This window comes from Podarcis tiliguerta (assembly GCF_965153285.1).
Source record: "Podarcis tiliguerta genome assembly, chromosome: 13".
NCBI classification, from domain to species: Eukaryota; Metazoa; Chordata; class Lepidosauria; order Squamata; family Lacertidae; genus Podarcis; species Podarcis tiliguerta.
In genome coordinates, this window is record NC_139546.1 from 17,282,894 (window position 1) to 17,302,620 (window position 19,727).

A 19,727-nucleotide genomic window follows, 5' to 3' on the forward strand; every position below is an offset into this window, starting at 1 on the left:
CTCCTCAGCTAGTGTAATTAAAGGAAAGGATTGTGTCCTAAATCTTTGTGTGGGTGGACACGCCTAACACAGATGTAAGCATGCACACACATGTACAAAAGGCGACATGACAGCATATGAGCACAAGGCCTGTAGGTAACATGTTATTCTACCATCTTTCACCAAAAGTGTGGGGGGGGGGAGACTGCAGAGTAAAAGAACATGCCTGCCAGCCAGACAAGAGCCTTCAACACTTAATAGTGGAGGCAATGAGGCTCGTAAAGCAATGTTTGTTTTGAAATCAGGATATTATTATCTGCCCCAAATATTAGCATCTGTGAAACGTTGTGAGAGAATTGGACTTGTACCCAATAAAAATTTATTTGGGAAGACTTTGGTGGGATTTATTTTTATTTTATTGTTTTGCTTGAGTTCAGGGCCCTCAGGATTGTCTATATGACAAATGTCTGCTGGTGGGACCTACAATAAAATGTTGCAGCGTGGTGTGTCAGGAGTGCAGCCACTCTATTCCAGTCTAACATTTTCTGTTGTCCCCGCTCCCATAACATTCAGCATACCCTCCAACATTTCTCTGATGAAAATTGTTGTTGTTGTTTAGTCGTGTCCGACTCTTCGTGACCCCATGGACCAGAGCACACCAGGCACTCCTGTCTTCCACTGCTTCCCGCAGTTTGGTCAAACTCATGTTCATAGCTTCGAGAACACTGTCTAACCATCTCGTCCTCTGTCATCCCCTTCTCCTTGTGCCCTCCATCTTTCCCAACATCAGGGTCTTTTCCAGGGAGTCTTCTCTTCTCATGAGGTGCCCAAAGTATTAGGGCCTCTGCTTCAGGATCTGTCCTTCCAGTGAGCACTCAGGGCTAATTTCCTTCAGAATGGATAGGTTTGATCTTCTTGCAGTCCATGGGACTCTCAAGTGTCTCTTCCAGCACCATAATTCAAAAGCATCAATTCTTTGGCGATCAGCCTTCTTTATGGTCCAGCTCTCACTTCCATACATCACTACAGAGAAAACCATAGCTTTAACTATATGGACCTTTGTCGGCAAGGTGATGTCTCTCCTTTTTAAGATGCTATCTAGGTTTGTCATTGCTGTTCTCCCAAATAGGGACGTCCTATTCCATATCTATCCTAATAATTTTATGATTTATACCTCGCCCATCGGACTGGGTTAGATATACCCAGCCACTCTGGGCGGCCTTCCAACATATAGAAAAACATAATAAAACATTAAACATTAATTTTTTAAAAAAACAACCTTCCCTATACAGGGCTGCCTTCAGATGTCTTCTAAAAGTTGTATAGTTACTTATCTCCTTGGCTCAAGGGGTTGCATAGCTCTATACCCTCCAACATTTCTCCGATGAAAATAGGGATGTCCTAAGGAAAAGCGGGACATTCCGGGGTGAAATCACAACCGGGGCGGCTTTTAAAAACTGGGGCTGTCCCTGGAAATTAGAGGCATTTGAAGGGTCTGCGCCTGTTCTTTTTGTGGCAAATTCTTGACTGAGCTGTAGTTAAGCTGAGCAGCGTATGGCTTTGCCTTTGAATTAGTGATCGGCTCAAGCCCCTTCTGTATCCACAAACCAAAGTAGTCAGTTTATGCAAAAAAGCTGAGCTGGCTTTCCCCTTGGGTGTCAGAAAGTTCTTTTCACAAACTTCTCTGTGTGGGACATTCTGGTTTTTGAATGTAGAGAGGTGCTTCAAAAGAAAGCATCGAGTAGGCCTCCTTTGAAGCCTTTCATTATTATTATTAATTATTATTATTATTATTATTAAAACCCTCTTTCCAGCAGGTTTTGTTTCCACCTGGAATGAAAGCGTTTTCGGAGAAGCGAAGGGGAGGCGAGGACTATGTCTTTTCCCCTCCCTTCGATATTGTCCTGGGTAACTGGAGAAGCCCATTGCAGATAATTGCTTGTGTCTCTGTCCTCTTCTTTGAGTCAGACAAGGCCGCCTATTCATGCTAACAAAAGCCAGGGAGAGACAGGTCTGGGATTTGCTCGGCCCTGTTTGAAGTGAGGTGCTGAAAGGGAGCAGCTGGCTTTGTTGTCATGACAAAAGCGCAGTGCCTTTTCGTGCCAGGAGGACCCAGCCCAGGGAAGAGGGATGTCGGGGGTTATTCTGGCTCCCAAAAGGCAAGGAAAGGTTGGACTTGGGCCCCAGAGATAGGCAAAAGCATTCTGAAACCAGCCATGTCCGGCTGAGACTGCCTAGCATAGCACATGTACGGAAATATATTATTATTATCAATAATAATCATAGAATCATAAAGTTGGAAGGGACCCTGTGGGTCATCTAGTCCAACCCCTTGCGATTCAGGACTCGAACCCATAACTCAGAGTCTCATACTCCGCCGACTGAGCTATCCCATCCCCACCAACCTCAAATAAAAAACCTTCTAACGGGGGTTCAAACAGTCTTTGTAGTGCAGAGGCAATATATAAGCTACTTGGGGGCGACATGAGGAACGGCTAAGGGAGCTGGGCATGTTTAGCCTGGAGAAGAGGATGTTAAGGGGTGATATGATAGCCATGTTCAAATATATAAAAGGATGTCACATAGAGGAGGGAGAAAGGTTGTTTTCTGCTGCTCCAGAGAAGTGGTTTGGTGCAGGGATATCGAAGAAGGGTGTCAAAAATGTTGGGGAGATCAATTCTAGTGCCTTATTATAAGAAAGAGCAAACTTGCAGGACAGCCTGCAGAGCCCCACGGCCTTTACAGATGCACGATGGACACAATGAGAGATCGTCACCTAGGCAAATGCACACACTCCAACATTTCTCCAATGAAAATAGAGATGTCCTAGGTAAAGGGTAAAGGGACCCCTGACCATTAGGTCCAGTCGTGACCGACTCTGGGGTTGCGGCACTCATCTTCCTTTATTGGCCAAGGGAGCTGGCGTACAGCTTCCGGGTCATGTGGCCAGCATGACTAGGCCGCTTCTGGTGAACCAGAGCAGCGCACGGAAATGCCGTTTACCTTCCCGCCAGAGCAGTACCTATTCATCTACTTGCACTTTGACGTGCTTTCGAACTGTTAGGTTGGCAGGAGCAGGGACCGAGCAATGGAAGCTCACCCAGTCGCAGGGATTCGAACCACCGACCTTCTGATCGGCAAGTCCTAGGCTCTGTGGTTTAACCCACAGTGCCACCCACGCCCCCCTAGGGATGTCCTGTTGCATATTAATAATACTAATAAAATAATAATAATACCCTGGCCATCTGACTGGGTTGCCCCAGCTATTCCGAGTGGCTTCCAACATATTAAAAAAACATATATTAAACATTTAAAAACTTCCCTATACAGAGCTGCCTTCAGATGTCTTCTAAAGGCTGTACAGTTACTCATCTCCTTGGCTCAGAAGTTGCATAACTCTATATCCTCCAAAATAATTTATCAGGTTAAAATAGGGATGCCTTAATGCAGGCATGTCCAAAATCCCTTTTGGGAGCCTCATCCGGCCTGCCGGTTGGTTTAATCTGGCCCCCGTAGCAGCTCAACAACTTCAATCCTAAAAAAAAGGTCAACATCTTTGGTGGGTCCTCACTCATGTTCACTTCATCAAATCTGGCTCTTTTTGAAAAAAAAATTGGGCACCTCTGTCCTAAGGAAAACCGGGACATTCCGGGATAATATCAGAAACCAGGGCAGTCTGTGTAAATCCGGGACTGTCCCCTGGAAAATATGACACTTGGAGGGTATGAAAATGCACATTAATTACATATACAAAAAGCATCTTATGCCAGCTTGGCCAGAACTTCTCATCAGTCCACCTCCCCCATGAGGCAACTATACAAAGTTTACAGATAGCTCCCTTCTCTGGGCCAAAAGCGTAGCACCCCAAGGTGCACAGATAAGCAAAGCATCAAAGCACGCCAATTAGCACATATCAAAGCAAATGAATACAGACGTATATGAGTTCATTCCTGCAGCAGCTGCCAATTAGTTTTGGGGTTACCTTGGCTACCAAGATGGCATCTGCAGGCCTTCCGGAACACTCCACCTATGGTTCAACGCAGGTAACAGCGACGCAAAACATCATCTACTCTCCCTGCAAATGAATCAGGATGAATGCTCAATAAACAGGTCATTTGGAAGCGCCAAAAAGTCCTGTTATATACTCATAGCAAAGTATTGGAAGACACAAGAACTACCCACTCTGGAAGAATGGCAGATGAAAGTGATGGACTATATGGAACTAGCTGAAATGACTGGCAGAATCCGAGACCAGGGAGAAGAGCTGGTGGAAGAAGATTGGAAGAAATTTAAAGATTATCTACAGAAATACTACAAAATTAATGAATGTTAGAATGATGTTGGATTGAGGTTAAGGGGTTTTTAGCAATAAGGTTAGGTAAGAATGTGTAAAAATGGAATGTTAACAGGTGGAAAGTTAAAGATATAATATATTAAGATTAAGATAAAGGTAAAGAGGGAAAGGATTTGCTGAATAAATGAACTGACTTGGAATACAAAGAGGGGAGGTGTGGGGAGGTCCGAGAAACAAGCAAATGTAAGATATGTTTTGAAAGACTGATTTGTTCTTAATTGCTTTTTATTTTTTGTATCTTCTTTGTATTTTTTTGTACTTTTTCTGTTATTTTTGTGAAAACCCTAATAAAATATTATATAAAAAAAGTCCTGTTATCAAATTGTGCCTCTATCACAATTTTGCTAGGTGACTAGCAGAGCTAGAAATGAGAGTGGCAGCTCTGGGTGACTTCCAAGAAGTTGTAAATCAAAGAGGAGGGGGTTTTAAGTTGAGAGACAGTGTGGTATAGTGGTTAGGGCAGGGGAAACCCACTCAGACATGAAAATAACCGGGTCAATAATTATCTGTCAAGTCTACTGCACGGGGCTGTTGTGAGAATAACATGTGGCAGGGGGAGGAGTAGAAACTTGAACTCTTGGGAGAAAAGGTGGGGCATTACCATGAATGAATGAATGAATGAATTGCAATGCTGTGGGTGGGAGGAGGTGAAGATGCAGGTGTCAACAATTGCAAGTCAGGCTATAATGACTGAAGATGGCTCTTTGCAGATGGTTCCACAGCAAGGGCATAAATCATGCAGTTATGACCCAGGCAGGATAGCACATTGGTTAAAATGTGAGCAAAGTGTGATGGGGATGATTAAAAGTGTGACATATTTTACGAACGATCCAGAGATTTTGGCTGCCTAAGGTAGAACAAAGTCCCACCAGGGACAATCAGAACAAATTAAATGCCCTTTACGGGGAAAAAAGGAAAGAAAAAAAGAATACGTTCATGATGTCTTTTTTGTGATACTCCAAATCAGCCGCCTGAGGCAACGGCCTCACTCTGTCCGATGATAGGGCCAGCCCTGGGATGATCACTTGAAAAATCACTTTGCCGTCACCTGATTTGCTGCGAGGCCACGGCCCCCAGTTCCCATCCCTTCTGTGTGACTGCTTTTTCACTACCTTGAATGTTTTTAATGGAAGTGAGAAAAGAAAGCCAATGTTCAAATCAAATGCACATGGCAGCATGTGTAAATTTTACAATCACATTACAGAAGCTGAGAAACTTCTTTAGGTCTCAAATTCCAGAGGGGTAGCCATGTTTGAGTTGTTACATCAAACGCACAGTCTTCTGGCACTTAAGACTAATAGATATAGGCTACAAGCCTAAACACCCTTATTGCAGGAGTAAAATCTCATTGAACACAGCAAAGCTTCGGATTAAAACATGCTTAGAATTTGCTCTGGTACGCTCATATATTGTTATCTTTATTATCTGATGACATAAGTATGCTGCACAATCCTAGCCATGCCTACGAAGAAGTACCTATTGAATCCAGTGGGATTTGCTTCCAAGCTCTGTGGGTTTAGGATTGCAGCCTTACTCCCTACAAAGGAATGGAGGACAAATTCGATTCCATCTGTATTTGAAGCCGAATCGATCCAATTCACACTTTCTGAAATAATTTGAAGACCGAAACACCACCATCCTTCAAAAATTTGCACTCGTCGGCAATTTGTGAGGCAGTTCTCCGACCAGCCAAAGTTCACAAAAATGAATATGCTGGAGAGGAAAGTGTGCGTGGAAATGAATATATTGAATGACGACGGCATACGGAAATGTGTTTATGAAAAGAGAGTGGCATGAAAACTTTTGGGGAGGGGTAACTGCTGCAAAATGTAAAGAACTGAATTTCAGATTGGAAAAATGAGGAATGGAGAGCGCTAGAACAGGACATAAAATTTCAAGAACCACAGCCCCTTCTAACAGGACTGATCAGAGACATTTTGCTGCACTTGGCAGGGCGGCAATCTCTCTGCCCAATTTTGCCCTCCCCACTGCACTGTCCCCTAGCAATATTGCATAATACCCCTGGGTGGCCAAGTTATGTTGACCCCCTGTGGCAGAAAACCACACCTCTCCCTGGGAGTACAAATGCAACAATAATAAATTCAGGCTGCAAACCTATACACACTCATCTGGAAGTAAGTCTAATTGAACTCAGCGACACTTGTTTCTGCCTAGGATTGCACTGTAAATAACTATTTGCCGCCCTTTCATAGGCACCCAAAATCAGCTAGCTGCCTGAGGCGGCTGTCTCACCCCAACGGTAGGGCCGGCCATTCTGCCTCAGATGCATTAAGCATGAGGGTGCAGGAACTTGTGGCCAAACTCCTGCAAACTCCCAGATCTAGCCAGCATGGCCTATGATCGGAGATGATGGCAGCTGCCGTCCGGCAAAACCTGGAAAGCCACAGGTTACGCAGGCCTGGCATAAAGTGTGTCCCTAGCTATGTGCTGCGCACATTTGGGTACAGAGGCAAACACTGTCAACTGTGGAGGTCAAATGGCCCTGAAATGCACAAGGCACAGGCTGCGTCAGTTCTAATGCGAAACCTGAATGTATACAAGGTACGAACAGAACATGTAAGCTTTACACAGAACTGGCACCGATTGTGCCCTGTACATTTCAGGGGCACATGGGCACAAACTCTGTTTCCTAACTGAGTACATATTGCTCCACACATCTGATGAAGTCATTTCTGGCCCACAAAAGCCCACACCATAATAAACCAGTTCGTATTCCTTATCCTTCCTTTCTTAGATTTGGTTGCGAGGAAGCAGCCGCTGCCTAGGTTGCACATTATATTCGAAGCCATGGAATCATTGATTCATAGAATTGTAGAGTTGGAAGGGACCCCGAGGGTCATCTAGTCCAACCCCCTGCAATGCAGGAATCCCGCCCACAGCCGTCCCGGGGGGGGGGGGCGCAAATGACCAGCATTACAGGCTTCACTGTATTCATTTACATTTGCACCCCCAAAAGAAGCTTGAGGTGGCATACGTCGTTCTCCTCCTCCTCATATCATCCTCACAACAACCCTGTGAGGTAGGTCAGGGTGAGAGCAAGCGGCCGGCCCAAACCCATGGCTGAGCAGGGATTCGAACCTCGGTCCTCAGGCTCCAAATCCGAAACCTTAACTGCTATCAACACCGTGCTGGCATTCCCAAACTGGGGTTTGGGTGTCACTGTGGGAAATGCCCTTTCTGGTCGTCGAGGCTGTTGCTGGCTCAGCTCGTCTTCTGGACCACAGAATTGTAGCGGTCCCACGTGGGGATCGAACCTGCAACCTTGGCCTTTTCAGCACCATGGTGCTCTAACCGACGGCGCTCTCCCAGGCTGGTTTTTTTTTTTTCCTCTCCTTCCTTCGCCCTCCTCCTCTTGTAGATTTCACGGGCTCTCTCTCGGAAAGCCGAGCCCCGACGTGGCGACGAAAGATGAAGGAGGACATTAGCTTAGATGCCTCGACGGGGACCCCGAGGGGGTGGGGGTCTCTTCTCGGACTTCCTCCCCCCCCCCCCCCCAGCCCTGGCGCCGGGAGTTCGAGGAAACCCTCTGGGCGGGAGACTAGTCCGCGGTGAAAGACGCCGTCTCAGAAGGCGGGCATGCGCGGGGCCAGGTCACGTCTGCGCCTCGACGGGCGCCTGGCGGGCCCTTTCGGAGAGCGAGCGCGGCGCGGCGGGAGAGGCGGGCGTCGGGGAGGGCAAGACCGGGCAAGCTGCAGGGAGGAGGGAAGCCTCCAGAAGCGGGAAGAAGAGCGCAGCGCAGCCTCGACGGTCTCCCCTCCGTCTAGATTCCAACACCCCGCTCCCTCCTTCTGCCGATCTTCACTTTTCTTTCTTTCATTCTTTCTTTCCTTCCTTCCTTCCTTCTCCGGCACCTCCAAACCAGTTCCTCCGGTCCTCCTCCACCTGGGTCTTTCCCTGCTCTCCGCGCCGTCCCGTCCCCTTCTCCCCCCATTTGGGGGAGCGGAGGAGCCTCCCTCTCCCTCTCTCCACCCCCCCCCTTCCAATCTCCAAGTCGTCTCCAGCAGCCTTTGCGCTCGCTTGAACAGCAAAGCGGGGAATGGGATCCCGACGGTCAGCGGCTCCCCTTGGGCGTGTGGAAACCTGAAGGCGCCCGTCTGGCTGGGAGAGGAGGAGGAGGGGTGCCCCCCTCACCCCCCGATGCCAAGGGGCAGGAGGACGATGGCCCGGGGCGCAGCGAGGGCGCCGTAAAGGTAAGGAGGCAAATGGGCAAGAGAGAGCTAGCCTTGGTTACTGGTAAGGAAGCCAGCTTCCTAAACTGGGGGAATCCAGCTTCAAGATCCCATTCCCTCTCAAAGAACCCAGGCGCCCGAGATTCCAGCCCCCCCCCCTCCCAGCACAACACGCACGCACCTTTCTGCCTAGGACCCAGGCGTCCGGGATTCCAGCATGCTAGCTAAATGGACTGTTACTCCAGAGGACCCAGGCATCCAGGATTGCCTTAACTCTCCCCCTCTCTCACACACACAACCCACCCAACATTTAGACCTCACTCCCCTCAGAAAGAACCCAGGAGTCCGGGCACCTCTGAAGCCCTTCAGGGCTTTGTGGCCCCCACTTTGCTGCCTGTCCATCCCACCCAGGTAAAGGGGGAGGGGAGGACAAGTTCATGGTCAAGGGAAATATGCCACCTTACAGACACACACACACACACATGCTCACATATTTGCCTACGAGTTGGGCTAGATGGAAACCAGCTGGAGAGAAGACGAACGAACGGAAAGGCGGAAATATCCCTTGCATGTTCGCCCCTTCACCCGCCTGGTTTGGATTACCTGCTGGTGATGGAAAGCAGGACGCCTGGGTTCCCTGGAAAAGTGGGTGATGCAACGCACAGGGAAGCCAGGGTCACCCCCTTACACAAACACACACAAACTCGCCCCTTTTCTCCCAGAGTCGCAGAACCCAGGAAAGGTGGATTAGAATATTGGCCTTTGAAAAGCACAAATCCCACTAGGAAGGAACCACCCAGATTGCTAGCCCTGGGAGAGGGGTTAAAAGCCAGCGTGTTCGGATCTCAGCAATCTCCGTCCAGGGCTTACCTGGGATGAGGCGGGCTCCTGGCGCAATCAAATACTGTTTGACTGCTGCTCTTGAGCAAGGTGGGCAAGAGAAATGAGGAAGAACATACCAGTCAGCTCCTCAATCTCCAGATATCATTGCACTGCTTGGTTATTTTCTAACAATTCTCCCGTCACAGATCCCAAGACATGCATGTAGGTCCCGGGCTGTCTCCCATCCTGGCACAGACCAGACCCAGACCTGCTTAGCTTCAGCAAGGTAGTGGTTTCTTATTCCATTTAACTAAGATTTAGTCTTGGACCAGAGGCAAGAATTACAGGTGCCGGCTTGGTTATTTTGCATTACTCTTCCACCCCAGGCATTCTCAGGCAGTCTCCCATCCAGGTACTGACCTGGCCTGGCCCTGCTGAGCTTCAGCAAGGTGGCTGCATCTTGTGCCTTCGAGCCTAAAGTTTCCTCTACCCTCCATCCTGTTCCCCAGAGTTACACAGGCAAGACCTAAGCTTTTGTGAATAGGACAGGAGTTAGAGCAGATGTCGTACAAGAGTTTGCACATCTCTCCCATGCAGAGATGCACAGGAGGACTTGTAGCTTTGTAGACTCATTTTCTTGTATATCGTAATAGCCAGTAGAATCAGCGAGTTGTCTGGGAAAATAGATGCTCATAGGGAATAAACACATGGAATTCTCTCCCCAGGGAAGCTCATCTGGCACCTTCATTATACACCTTTAGGCGCCAGGCAAAAACGTTCCTTTTTAACCAGACATTTGGTTGATCTGATTTGCATCCCATGCAGTTTTAAAATGTGGTTTTTTTGTGTGTGTGGGGGGGGTGCTATTGGGTTGTTGTTTTTATTTTTATTATGTATCTTGTAGTTTATATCTTGATTTTATTTTGTGAAGCTCCCTGAGACCCCTGGGTATAGGGCAGTATATAAATTCAAATAATAATAATAATAATAATAATAATAATAGTCTGAAAATTACCTTATCCTCAAAGGGGTCCCCAGGAGTAGGTCCCAACAGTGTGGGAACTGAGTATTATGACTCGTTATGATTCTTTTCTGACTAAGGCCTAGTCTTCAGTATGTCAGGCCCCAGCACCACATTTAGCCCAAACATGCATTCTTCTTGTTATTGTTCTTGTTTTACCGTATCTTTGTTAGGGGACAATGCTGCTGTTGCAATCTAGTTTAGGTCAAGCTGGGATGGAAGACTGGATCCTGATACGTCAGCTGAGAACCAGGCTGTGTACGCAGTCCTGTTTACCCGGCATCCAATGCCCTCCCACCACTGGTTTGGGAAGCGTAGTACACAGGGCTGCCAATACTTCTGGAATTTCCTGGACATAGCCGGAATATGGCAGTCGGAAACGGTGTCCGGGTGGAAAATGCTGAAATGTCTGGGGAAATGTGGCAATTCTAATAGTACACGTGGTGTTAGCCACGCTCTGTATCTATCCGGTTTCTGTCCTGCAGTTTCTTACGAAATACTGCCTTTTGATGTGTTTTCCCATCAAAGCAGCTTTGATAGAAATGGAGGGGGAAGCAAGCAATCGAGTTGTGCTTTCAGCTGTTAAAAGTCTAGGTAAAGGGACCCCTGACCGTTAGGTCCAGTCGCGGACGACTCTGGGGTTGCGGCGCTCATCTCGCTTTACTGGCCGAGGGAGCTGCCATACAGCTTCTGGGTCATGTGGCCAGCATGACTAAGCCGCTTCTGGCAAACCAGAGCAGCACACGAAAACTCCATTTACCTTCCTGCCGGAGTGGTACCTATTTATCTACTTGCACTTTGACATGCTTTCAAATTGCTAGGTTGGCAGGAGCTGGGACCGAGCAACGGGAGCTCACCCCGTCGTGGGGATTCGAACCGCCAACCTTCAGATCAGCAAGCCTTAGGCTCTGTGGTTTAGACCACAGTGCCACCCACTTCCCCGTTAAAGTCTACACAGCCCCAATGGCTTGTGGGTTAATTTGCTCTGAGTGATCACAGTAGCAAGGATGCCAACTTGAATAAAATATTGGGAGCCCCACACAATCGATCACAAGACGTGGGGTGCACACAGCATTTGAATGGCAATGCCCATCAACTTGGGGGGGGGGCTTGCCCCTTAAATATTTTTTGGGGGGGCTGAAGGGAGCTCAGCTCCTAAGAGCTGGCACCTGTGAATTACCCAGCCTAGTGGCTTAGGTTCCTGGATGACCAACCTCATAGCTTAAAGCCAGCTCTATTTTGTAGAAAAAGAGGTGACCGAACTCATCATGAATGCCTCCCTTGTTGTGCCAACACTGAGTTCCAGCGAGTTCCAGCTGGGGGGGGGGAAGCCCTCCTTAAAGCCCAGCCAGGCAACCTGCAGCCCCCATTCTTCTCTCCGAATTCCTTCCTTCCTGTTCCCTCCTCTGGGAACATTTGGAAGAGGCAGTATTTTATGTGATAAAACAAGACAATAAAAAGCAACAACCACACACACAAAACCCTTGTTGTATGGCTTGGGGAAAAGAAGCTCTCCACCCCAGCTGTCTGACAACGGATTAGTAGGTTTCTGCCATATATCTATGTTTGTGTATGTTGCAGATCAAAGTGAAGAAAGGAATTACTTTCACTGGCTTTCCAGAAGAGTAGCTGAGCTGTTTTTATTGTGGATTAGTTAATCCAGAACACTTTTGTCTGTGCTCATCATCAGCTGTGGCTCCACCCGTCACCAGCCTGGGCTTCACCTAGTAGTCGCTTACCTGCTACACACACAAAAGCAACCCTCCAGAGGGAAAATGGTTCTCCACAGTCGCTGGCTTAGTAGGTAGAAGCTATCTGAATTCTTTTCGAGGGTCAAAAAGATGTCAGGACGCCCGGGTTCTCTGGAACAAATCGGATCTCCTCTTAGCCCAAGTCTCTGGGAGATTCTTTAGTCACGCGATCCAAAGGCTGAAAGGCCTTCCTCTCCGCGGCCTTTTGTCCCAAGAGCACCCTCAGGTTCTGAAGCACGCCGGTTCCCTCCAGCTTCAAGACTTGGTTTCCTGGGGCAGCAACCGCACCAAGGCATCTGCTTTCACTTCAGGGTGAATTCAGAGCTGCTTGATTGACAGGGCGAGGCATCCAAGTGTTGCTAACGCCTTCAGTAGGAGAGAGGAATGGGGGCAGGTGCTGCGATGTTTTCGCACTCCCGGGCGCTTTATGGCTCAGAGCTGCCAACTAGGCAAGGCTGTAAAATCTCCTGGAGGGGAGATGGGGCGGAAAGGTGGCTTCGGTGCGGAGGTTTGTGGGGATGGGGAGAATTCTGGACCTCCTAGGTTAAAAGGGTTAATTTAAACAACGTTGAAATCCGGGCAGTCTGCATTTCACCAGGTCTTAGGGTGCCTGCGCCAAGGATCCACACAGGCCTCAGAATCCTGGCGTTCACTTTAGCAAATGCAAGTTTCTAGTCCTCATGCACAGGCGGCAGAGTCAGGGCTTGGGTTGTGGGCAGTAAGTCATACAGGAGGGCTTCAGCACTTTGCATGCTGCTGCTTGTCTCCCCCTGGAGTACGACCGTATTTTTTGCTCTATAAGACTCACTTTTTCCCTCCTAAAAAGTAGGGGAAAATGTGTGTGCGTCTTATGGAGCGAATGCAGGCTGCGCAGCTATCCCAGAAGCCAGAACAGCAAGAGGGATCGCTGCTTTCGCTGCGCAGCGATCCCTCTTGCTGTTCTGGCTTCTGAGATTCAGAATATTTTTTTTTCTTGCTTTCCTCCTCCAAAAACTAGGTGCATCTTACGGTCTGGTGCGTCTTATAGAGTGAAAAATACGGTACTGGCAGGTCCTATACAACCCGCTTCTCATTGTTCACCCCCTTTCCTCCTTCTCCGCAAGCCTACATGGATGTGTGACAGAGGTGGGGACGAAGCTTCGATTTTAGAAATAGAAAGGGGAAAGACATTGTGCAAACAAACCAAAAACCGAGCAATTGCTGCGGAAATCCAAGCTGCGGGAACTGGATTGTCTTGTACAGAGAGCTTGGGGCTGCCTCGCTGCCTTGCTGATCTGCTACTGCCTTTGGGTGTTGGCAAAAGAAGGCCGAGACGCCCCACCGAGGGAGAGGAAATAACGAATGGGACACTGGGAGCCCCCTCTGCGGGAGCTGCGGGCCAGAACTCTGGGCATCCTCCACAAAGCCGCAGCTTCCTGCTTGCTGCTCGGTGCTCGCGCTGCGAGGTGGCAGGTCGCAGCCTGCCCGGTGCTAAGCTACGCATACCTCCTCGGAGCAGGGGCTGGTTCCCCTGCGCTGACTGCCTGCAGCTTCGCACAGCAGCAGCACCCACAACCCGCCCCCCTCTTCCGCGCGGGAGGGGGAGAGGTCACGGGCACTGGGCACTGTGGGGGAGAGAATAGATAGATGCTTCTGCCAATAGCCCAAGGGTCGGGCTTAACTCTCTTCAGAGTTGTTTGCTTAGCCACTAGGCACCACTCCCCTGCCAGGGAAGCCAGCAGCCCAAGCCTCGCCCTGCTCTAAGCCAGAGAACACTGGCTTCCAGAGTCCTTTCCCCAGGCTGCCCAGCCATGAAACAACACCGTTCTCCCCCACTCCAAGGGGGCTCGATCCCCCAGCCCTCTGCCCTAACCTGTTTGGATTCCAGTTTGTTCCTGGAGACCCTTGAGCTTGTAGCCCCTTCTTTTCCTCCTTCCCCTTGGTAGGGAAAGCAGGAGTTCTATAATCGTAGAATTATAGGGTTGGAAGGGACCCGAGGGTCATCTAGCCCAACCCGCCCCCTGCAATGCAAGAATCTCAGCTAAGGCATCCATGACAGATAGCCGTCCAACCTCTGCTTAGAAACCTCCAAGGGAGGAGAGTCCACAACCTCCCGAGGGAGGTTCCACTGTCAGAACAGCTCTTAGCTGTTCTTCCTGATCTTGATCTCCGTGACTTGAAGCCATAGGTTGAGGTACTGCACTCTGGAGCAGCAGAAAACAAGCTTACTCCATCTTCCACGTGGCAGCTCTTAAGGTATTTGAAGATCGCAGGTGGCGCTGTGGGTTAAACCACAGAGCCTAGGACTTGTCAACCAGAAGGTCGGAGGTTCGAATCCCCGCGACGGGGTGAGCTCCCGTTGCTCAGTCCCTGCTCCTGCCAACCTAGCAGTTCGAAAGCACGTCAAAGTGCAAGTAGATAAATAGGTTCCGCTCCGGTGGGAAGGTAAACAGCTTTTCCGTGCGCTGCTCTGGTTCGCCAGAAGCGGCTTAGTCATGCTGGCCACATGACCCGGAAGCTGTACGCCGGCTCCCTCGGTCAATAAAGTGAGATGAGCACCGCAACCCCAGAGTCGGCCATGACTGAACCTAATGGTCAGGGGTCCTTTACCTTTACTTATCATGTCTCCTCCTCTCAGTGTCCTCTTTTCTAGGGTAAACATATCCATCTCCCTTAAGCTTAAGGCTTGGTTTCCACACATTTGATCATTTTGGTTGCTCTCCTCTGTACCCGTTTCCATAGCCCTTTGGTGTATGTGCAAAAGATGGAGGACCAGAGTCGAGCCAGCCCATCACAGATTTGCCCCCATCCTCTCCCTCCTTGCTGAGTTTATAGATCATAGAATTGTAGAGTTGGAAGAGACCCTGAGGATCATCTAGTTCAGGGGTCAGCAAACGTTTTCAGCAGGGGGCCGGTCCACTGTCCCTCAGACCTTGTGGGAGGCCAGACTATATTTTTTTTTGGGGGGGGGGGGGGGAATGAACGAATTCCTATGCCCCACAAATAACCCAGAGATGCATTTTAAATAAAAGGACACATTCTACTCATGTAAAAACACGCTGATTCCCGGACCGTCCACAGGCCAGATTTAGAAGGCGATTGGGTCGGATCCAGCCTCGGGCCTTAGTTTGCCTACCCACGATCTAGTTCAAGCCTCTGCAACGCAGGAATATGGCAGATCTCCCCTACAGGGATCGAACCTGCAAGCTTGGCATTATCAACACTGTGCTCTAACCAACTGAGCTATCCAGGCTGAGCTCTATAATGGCAACACTAAGGCTGAGGAGGAAGAAGGTGGCTGCTGGTGCCGCCCCTGGACAGGATGTAAGAAGGCCAGTCAGTTGGGTGCTGGCTGAGATTGTGGGTCATCATTGTCCCATCTGTCCTAATGGCCACTTTACGGGGCCCTAACTGCATCCCAATTCCTTTCTGACTCCCCTTAGTCTGCCCATGCCTTTCTCTGGATGTGGGAGTTCAGGAGATGCCAGTGCAGTATGTCTTGTTTGTGTCTCACACAGCCTGATCCCCGTAACCCCCTTCCATGCAATCTCTCCCAGTCCTTCACAGGCAAAGAGACGGCTTATTCCCCAATCGCCTCCTAGTCCCTATCCCTCCCCACCCCCACTCCACCCCATTCTCCTGTGTCCCCTCCAGGATGAATGGCAGGGGTGAGGAAGGTAAAGGGATATAGATTCAGCTCAGCCAAGATTGGCTGCTGAAGGATGGCAGGGGGTGGGGGTGGGGGGAAGAAAGGGAGAGCGGGGGGGGGGGAGTTAGAGCTCCATCAGTGTCAGTTTCAAAGGCGAGAGGGATTAGCTACCCTCCCAACCCCATCCCCCACGTGGCTGTCCTCCCCAGATGTTGCTACATCTGGATCCCATTCCCCTGGCTCCCGGCAGCAGCTGCAGGATTCGCAGGCGTCACCTGATGTTTCCCAGCTGCCCCTGGGGTGGGGTAGGGCGGCGGCGAGCGTTTGAGTTAAAAAGGTGTTTCGTAAGCCTCTATCTCCACCCGGGAAGTGGCTTAAGACGGAATCAGACCATTGGTCTGGCTGCAGTTCTCCAGGGGTTCCAGACAGCAGTTCCCTCGGTCTAAACCACTGAGCCTCTGGGACTTGTTGATCAGAAGGTCAGCAGTTCGAATCCCCTCGACAGGGTGAGCTCCCATTGCTCAGTCCCAGCTCCTGCCAACCTAGCAATTTGAAAGCACGCCAGTGCAAGTAGATAAATAGGTACCACTGCGGCGGGAAGGTAATTGGCGTTTCCATGCACTCTGGCTTCCATCACGGTGTTCCTTTGCGCCAGAAGCGCTTTAGTCATGCTGGCCACATGACCCGGAAAACCATCTGTGGACAAACGCTGGTTCCTTCGGCCTGAAAGTGAGATGAGCGCTGCAACCCCATAGTCGCCTTTGACTGGACTTAACCATCCAGGGGTCCTTTACGTTTCCCTTTACTTTTTTCTCTCACATCGTTACACCAGAGACGCCTGGGATCGAACCTGCAACCTTCTGCATGCAAAGCAGAGGCTCTACCACTGAGCCAGTCTTTGGGAGGAAGAGGGTTGCTTGTGGCATGAGCTTAGACTTCAGGGCCAGCTCAGCATCACAGCATTTCAATTCCAGGAGGTGGAAATGAATTTCAGTTCTCTTGAATTTCAGTTCAAGAGACATGCTTTTTGAAGGGGACCCTGGAATTGGATTTACCAGTTGTTGTCTGCTTAGCCACTAGGCACCACTCCCCTGCCAGGGAATCCATGAGCCCAAGGCTCGCCCTGCTCTAAGCCAGAGGACACTGGCTTACAGAGTCCTTTCCCCAGTCCTTGGTGTTGTTCCCAAAACAGGGCCACTAAGAAGCAAGGTGCGAGAACCCTCAAGTCTGAAGAAGTACAGAAACAAATTTGGAACACCACAAAAATAAAGGAAGCAAAAGGAAACACTTTCCCCTAGGGTTAAATAATAATAATAATAATTTATTATTTATACCCCGCCCATCTGGCTGGGTTTCCCCAGCCACTCTGGGTGGCTTCCAACAAACCACTAAAATACAATAATCTATTAAACATAAAAGTTTCCCTAAACAGGGCTGCCTTCAGATGTCTTCTAAAAGTTTGGTAGTTGTTTTTCTCTTTGACATCTGGTGGGAGGGCATTCCACAGGGAGGGTGCCACTACCGAGAAGGCCCTCTGCCTGGTTCCCTGTAACTTGGCTTCTTGCAGCGAGGGAACCGCCAGAAGGCCCTCGGCGCTGGACCTCAGTGTCCGGGCAGAATGATGGAGGAAAGGAAAGTTACTTTAGTAAGAGGGCCTGGGAGCTGCAGGCATGGTCAATACGATAAGAGGAATTCAGGGACATATCTTGCCCTTTCTAGCAGTATCCTAAGGAGAGTATGTATGGTTGATTTGCTCAGACCTTGAAGGATGACACTCCTGTTTGAGAGCAAGCGTACAGAGCAACATTTTGGTGTAGCTTCTACCCAGTGTATGGAATTAGCCAGGCGCCAGGCGCATTTTGCACCTGGCTATCGACAACTTGAGGGACGCGGGTGGCACTGTGGGTTAAACCACAGAGCCTTGGACTTGCCGATCAGAAGGTCAGCAGTTCAAATCCCCACGACGGGGTGAGCTCCCGTTGCTCGATCCCTACTCCTGCCAACCTAGCAGTTCGAAAGCATGTCAAAGTGCAAGTAGATAAATAGGTACCACTCCGGCGGGAAGGTAAACGGTGTTTCCGTGTGCTGCTCTGGTTCTCCAGAAGCGGCTTAGTCATGCTGGTCACATGACCTGGAAGCTGTACGCCGGCTCCCTCGGCCAATAAAGCGAAATGAGCGCCGAAACCCCAGAGTCGGAGTCGCCTTTGACTGGACCTAATGGTCAGGGGTCATTTTACCTTTACCTATCGACAACCTGGGACCAAGTGAAGATGGCTGGGTGCCAGGATGGTGCCTGACACGTCTACCATCTGGAGGTGCGTGCCTGGGATCAGGACCCACTGACACCACATCGTGTAGAATTCTATCCGTTATATTTTATCTGCATGATCAGAATGAATTTCAGGAACCAAAATGCTTTTTCTGTGCAGCCTGAGCAGGAGCAGTCGCCATTAATAATAGCCAAATATATATGTGGGCTGTTCCTGGATCAAGCGGCTTTTCTTCTTTAGGTTCTCAAAGCTCTTAACCTAGCTCAAGGTCGTCATCTGAACTAGACAGATGTTTCACTGAGAATCAGTCAGTCAGTCCATAAGACTTTAGAGCCATCTTGCCCCAAAATAGCAACCAGACCTTCCGTTTTGGTGACTGTAACCCTGGTTTAAGGAGCCACTTATATATCTGAGTTTCTAGAGCACTGCTTCCTCAGTATAAAGGTAAACGCTACTGGCTGACGGAGGACCGTGACAAGTGCCAGAGCGCACGGAAACGCCGTTTACTTTCCCGCCAGAGTGGTACCTACTTATCTACTTGCACTAGTGTGCTTTCGAACTGCTAGGTTGGTAGGAGCTGGGACAGAGCAACAGGAGCTCACCCCGTCACAGGGATTTGAACCGCCGACCTTCTGATTGGCAAGCCCAAGAGGCTCAGTGGTTTAGACCACAGCGCCACCTGTGTTCCTTCTTTACCTTCTACTCTTTGGCATATTGTGGTGTTCCATTCCATTATCTGGTAAGGGGATTATGATCAACAAACGTAACCCAGATAGTTTGGCAATGGTCTGACGATTATCAGCTTGTGGTAACACAGAGGCAGGATATATCACTCTTGGCACCAGCGTTGTGCGTTGCTCTCCCTGCCGAAATACAAGAGACCCCCATCGATATTGGCAACCTGCCAGCTCTTGACAACAGACCTGTTTAAACAAGCATTTCCCTGATCTCCTAACCCGAACCTCCTGTTTTAACTGCTTTAATGGAAAGGTTTCCTCACACATTTTAATTGCGGATGTTTATTTTAATGTTTTGGCAGGATTGTTTTATTGTGTCTTTCAATTACGCACGTTTATGTTCTTTTCGTAATTGGTTTTATACTTGTAAACTGCTGAGTAGCCACTTTGGCAATTATAAGTGGTATATAAATTAATTAAGTCATCATAAATTAGGGGTATGTCCTGCATGATCTCTTGGGTGTCTTCCAGCGCCCTTGGAACATTAAAAAATAAAATTGTTCTTGATGTTATCATGTGGATTACAGCAGAGGTAGCCAACGTGCTGCACTCCAGATGTTTTGGCTTCAGGCAGCATGGCCAATTATACAGGATGATTGGCAGCTGTAGTCCAGAACATCTGCATGGCACCATGTTGGCTGCTGATGGATTAGGAACAAAGGCTGGGAAGGGCACTTGCATTCTTATGTTCTTTGCAAACTGGGTGGGATCCAGAGCAGGTGTTATGTAGAACCATGTCTCCATCCTGAGTTCTTGGGGAGGAGAAAGATCGAGTGAGCTTTAGCCATGGGACAGAGATCCAGAACCTTCTGGATTTGGTAAAAAGGCAAGAGACATCGCAAGGTTCTCCGAAAACACTGAGCACCTGTTGCAGTGTATCCTTACCTCCTAGTAGTTCTGCTGTTCAGTATTCCTGTCAGCCAGCCATACCCTCCCTGAGGTAACTGGGATAACCAGCCTCAAACATGCTTAATT

The 19,727-nt window shown here is 49.2% G+C and overlaps 1 protein-coding gene across 2 annotated transcripts in view; it reads left to right on the top strand.

Annotated features, from left to right (window-relative positions):
- Positions 1 to 19,727, top strand: part of NTF4 (neurotrophin 4) — a 43,613-nt gene that overhangs the window by 17,729 nt on the left and 6,157 nt on the right. The window contains exon 1 of one of the 2 annotated variants that reach the window (XM_083408277.1): positions 5,016 to 8,544. The exons of the other annotated variant lie outside the window; for it this stretch is intronic. The gene's annotated coding sequence lies outside the window, so the exon portion shown is untranslated. Of the gene's footprint in view, positions 1 to 5,015; positions 8,545 to 19,727 lie in introns of those variants that run through there. 2 annotated transcript variants of the gene reach the window in all.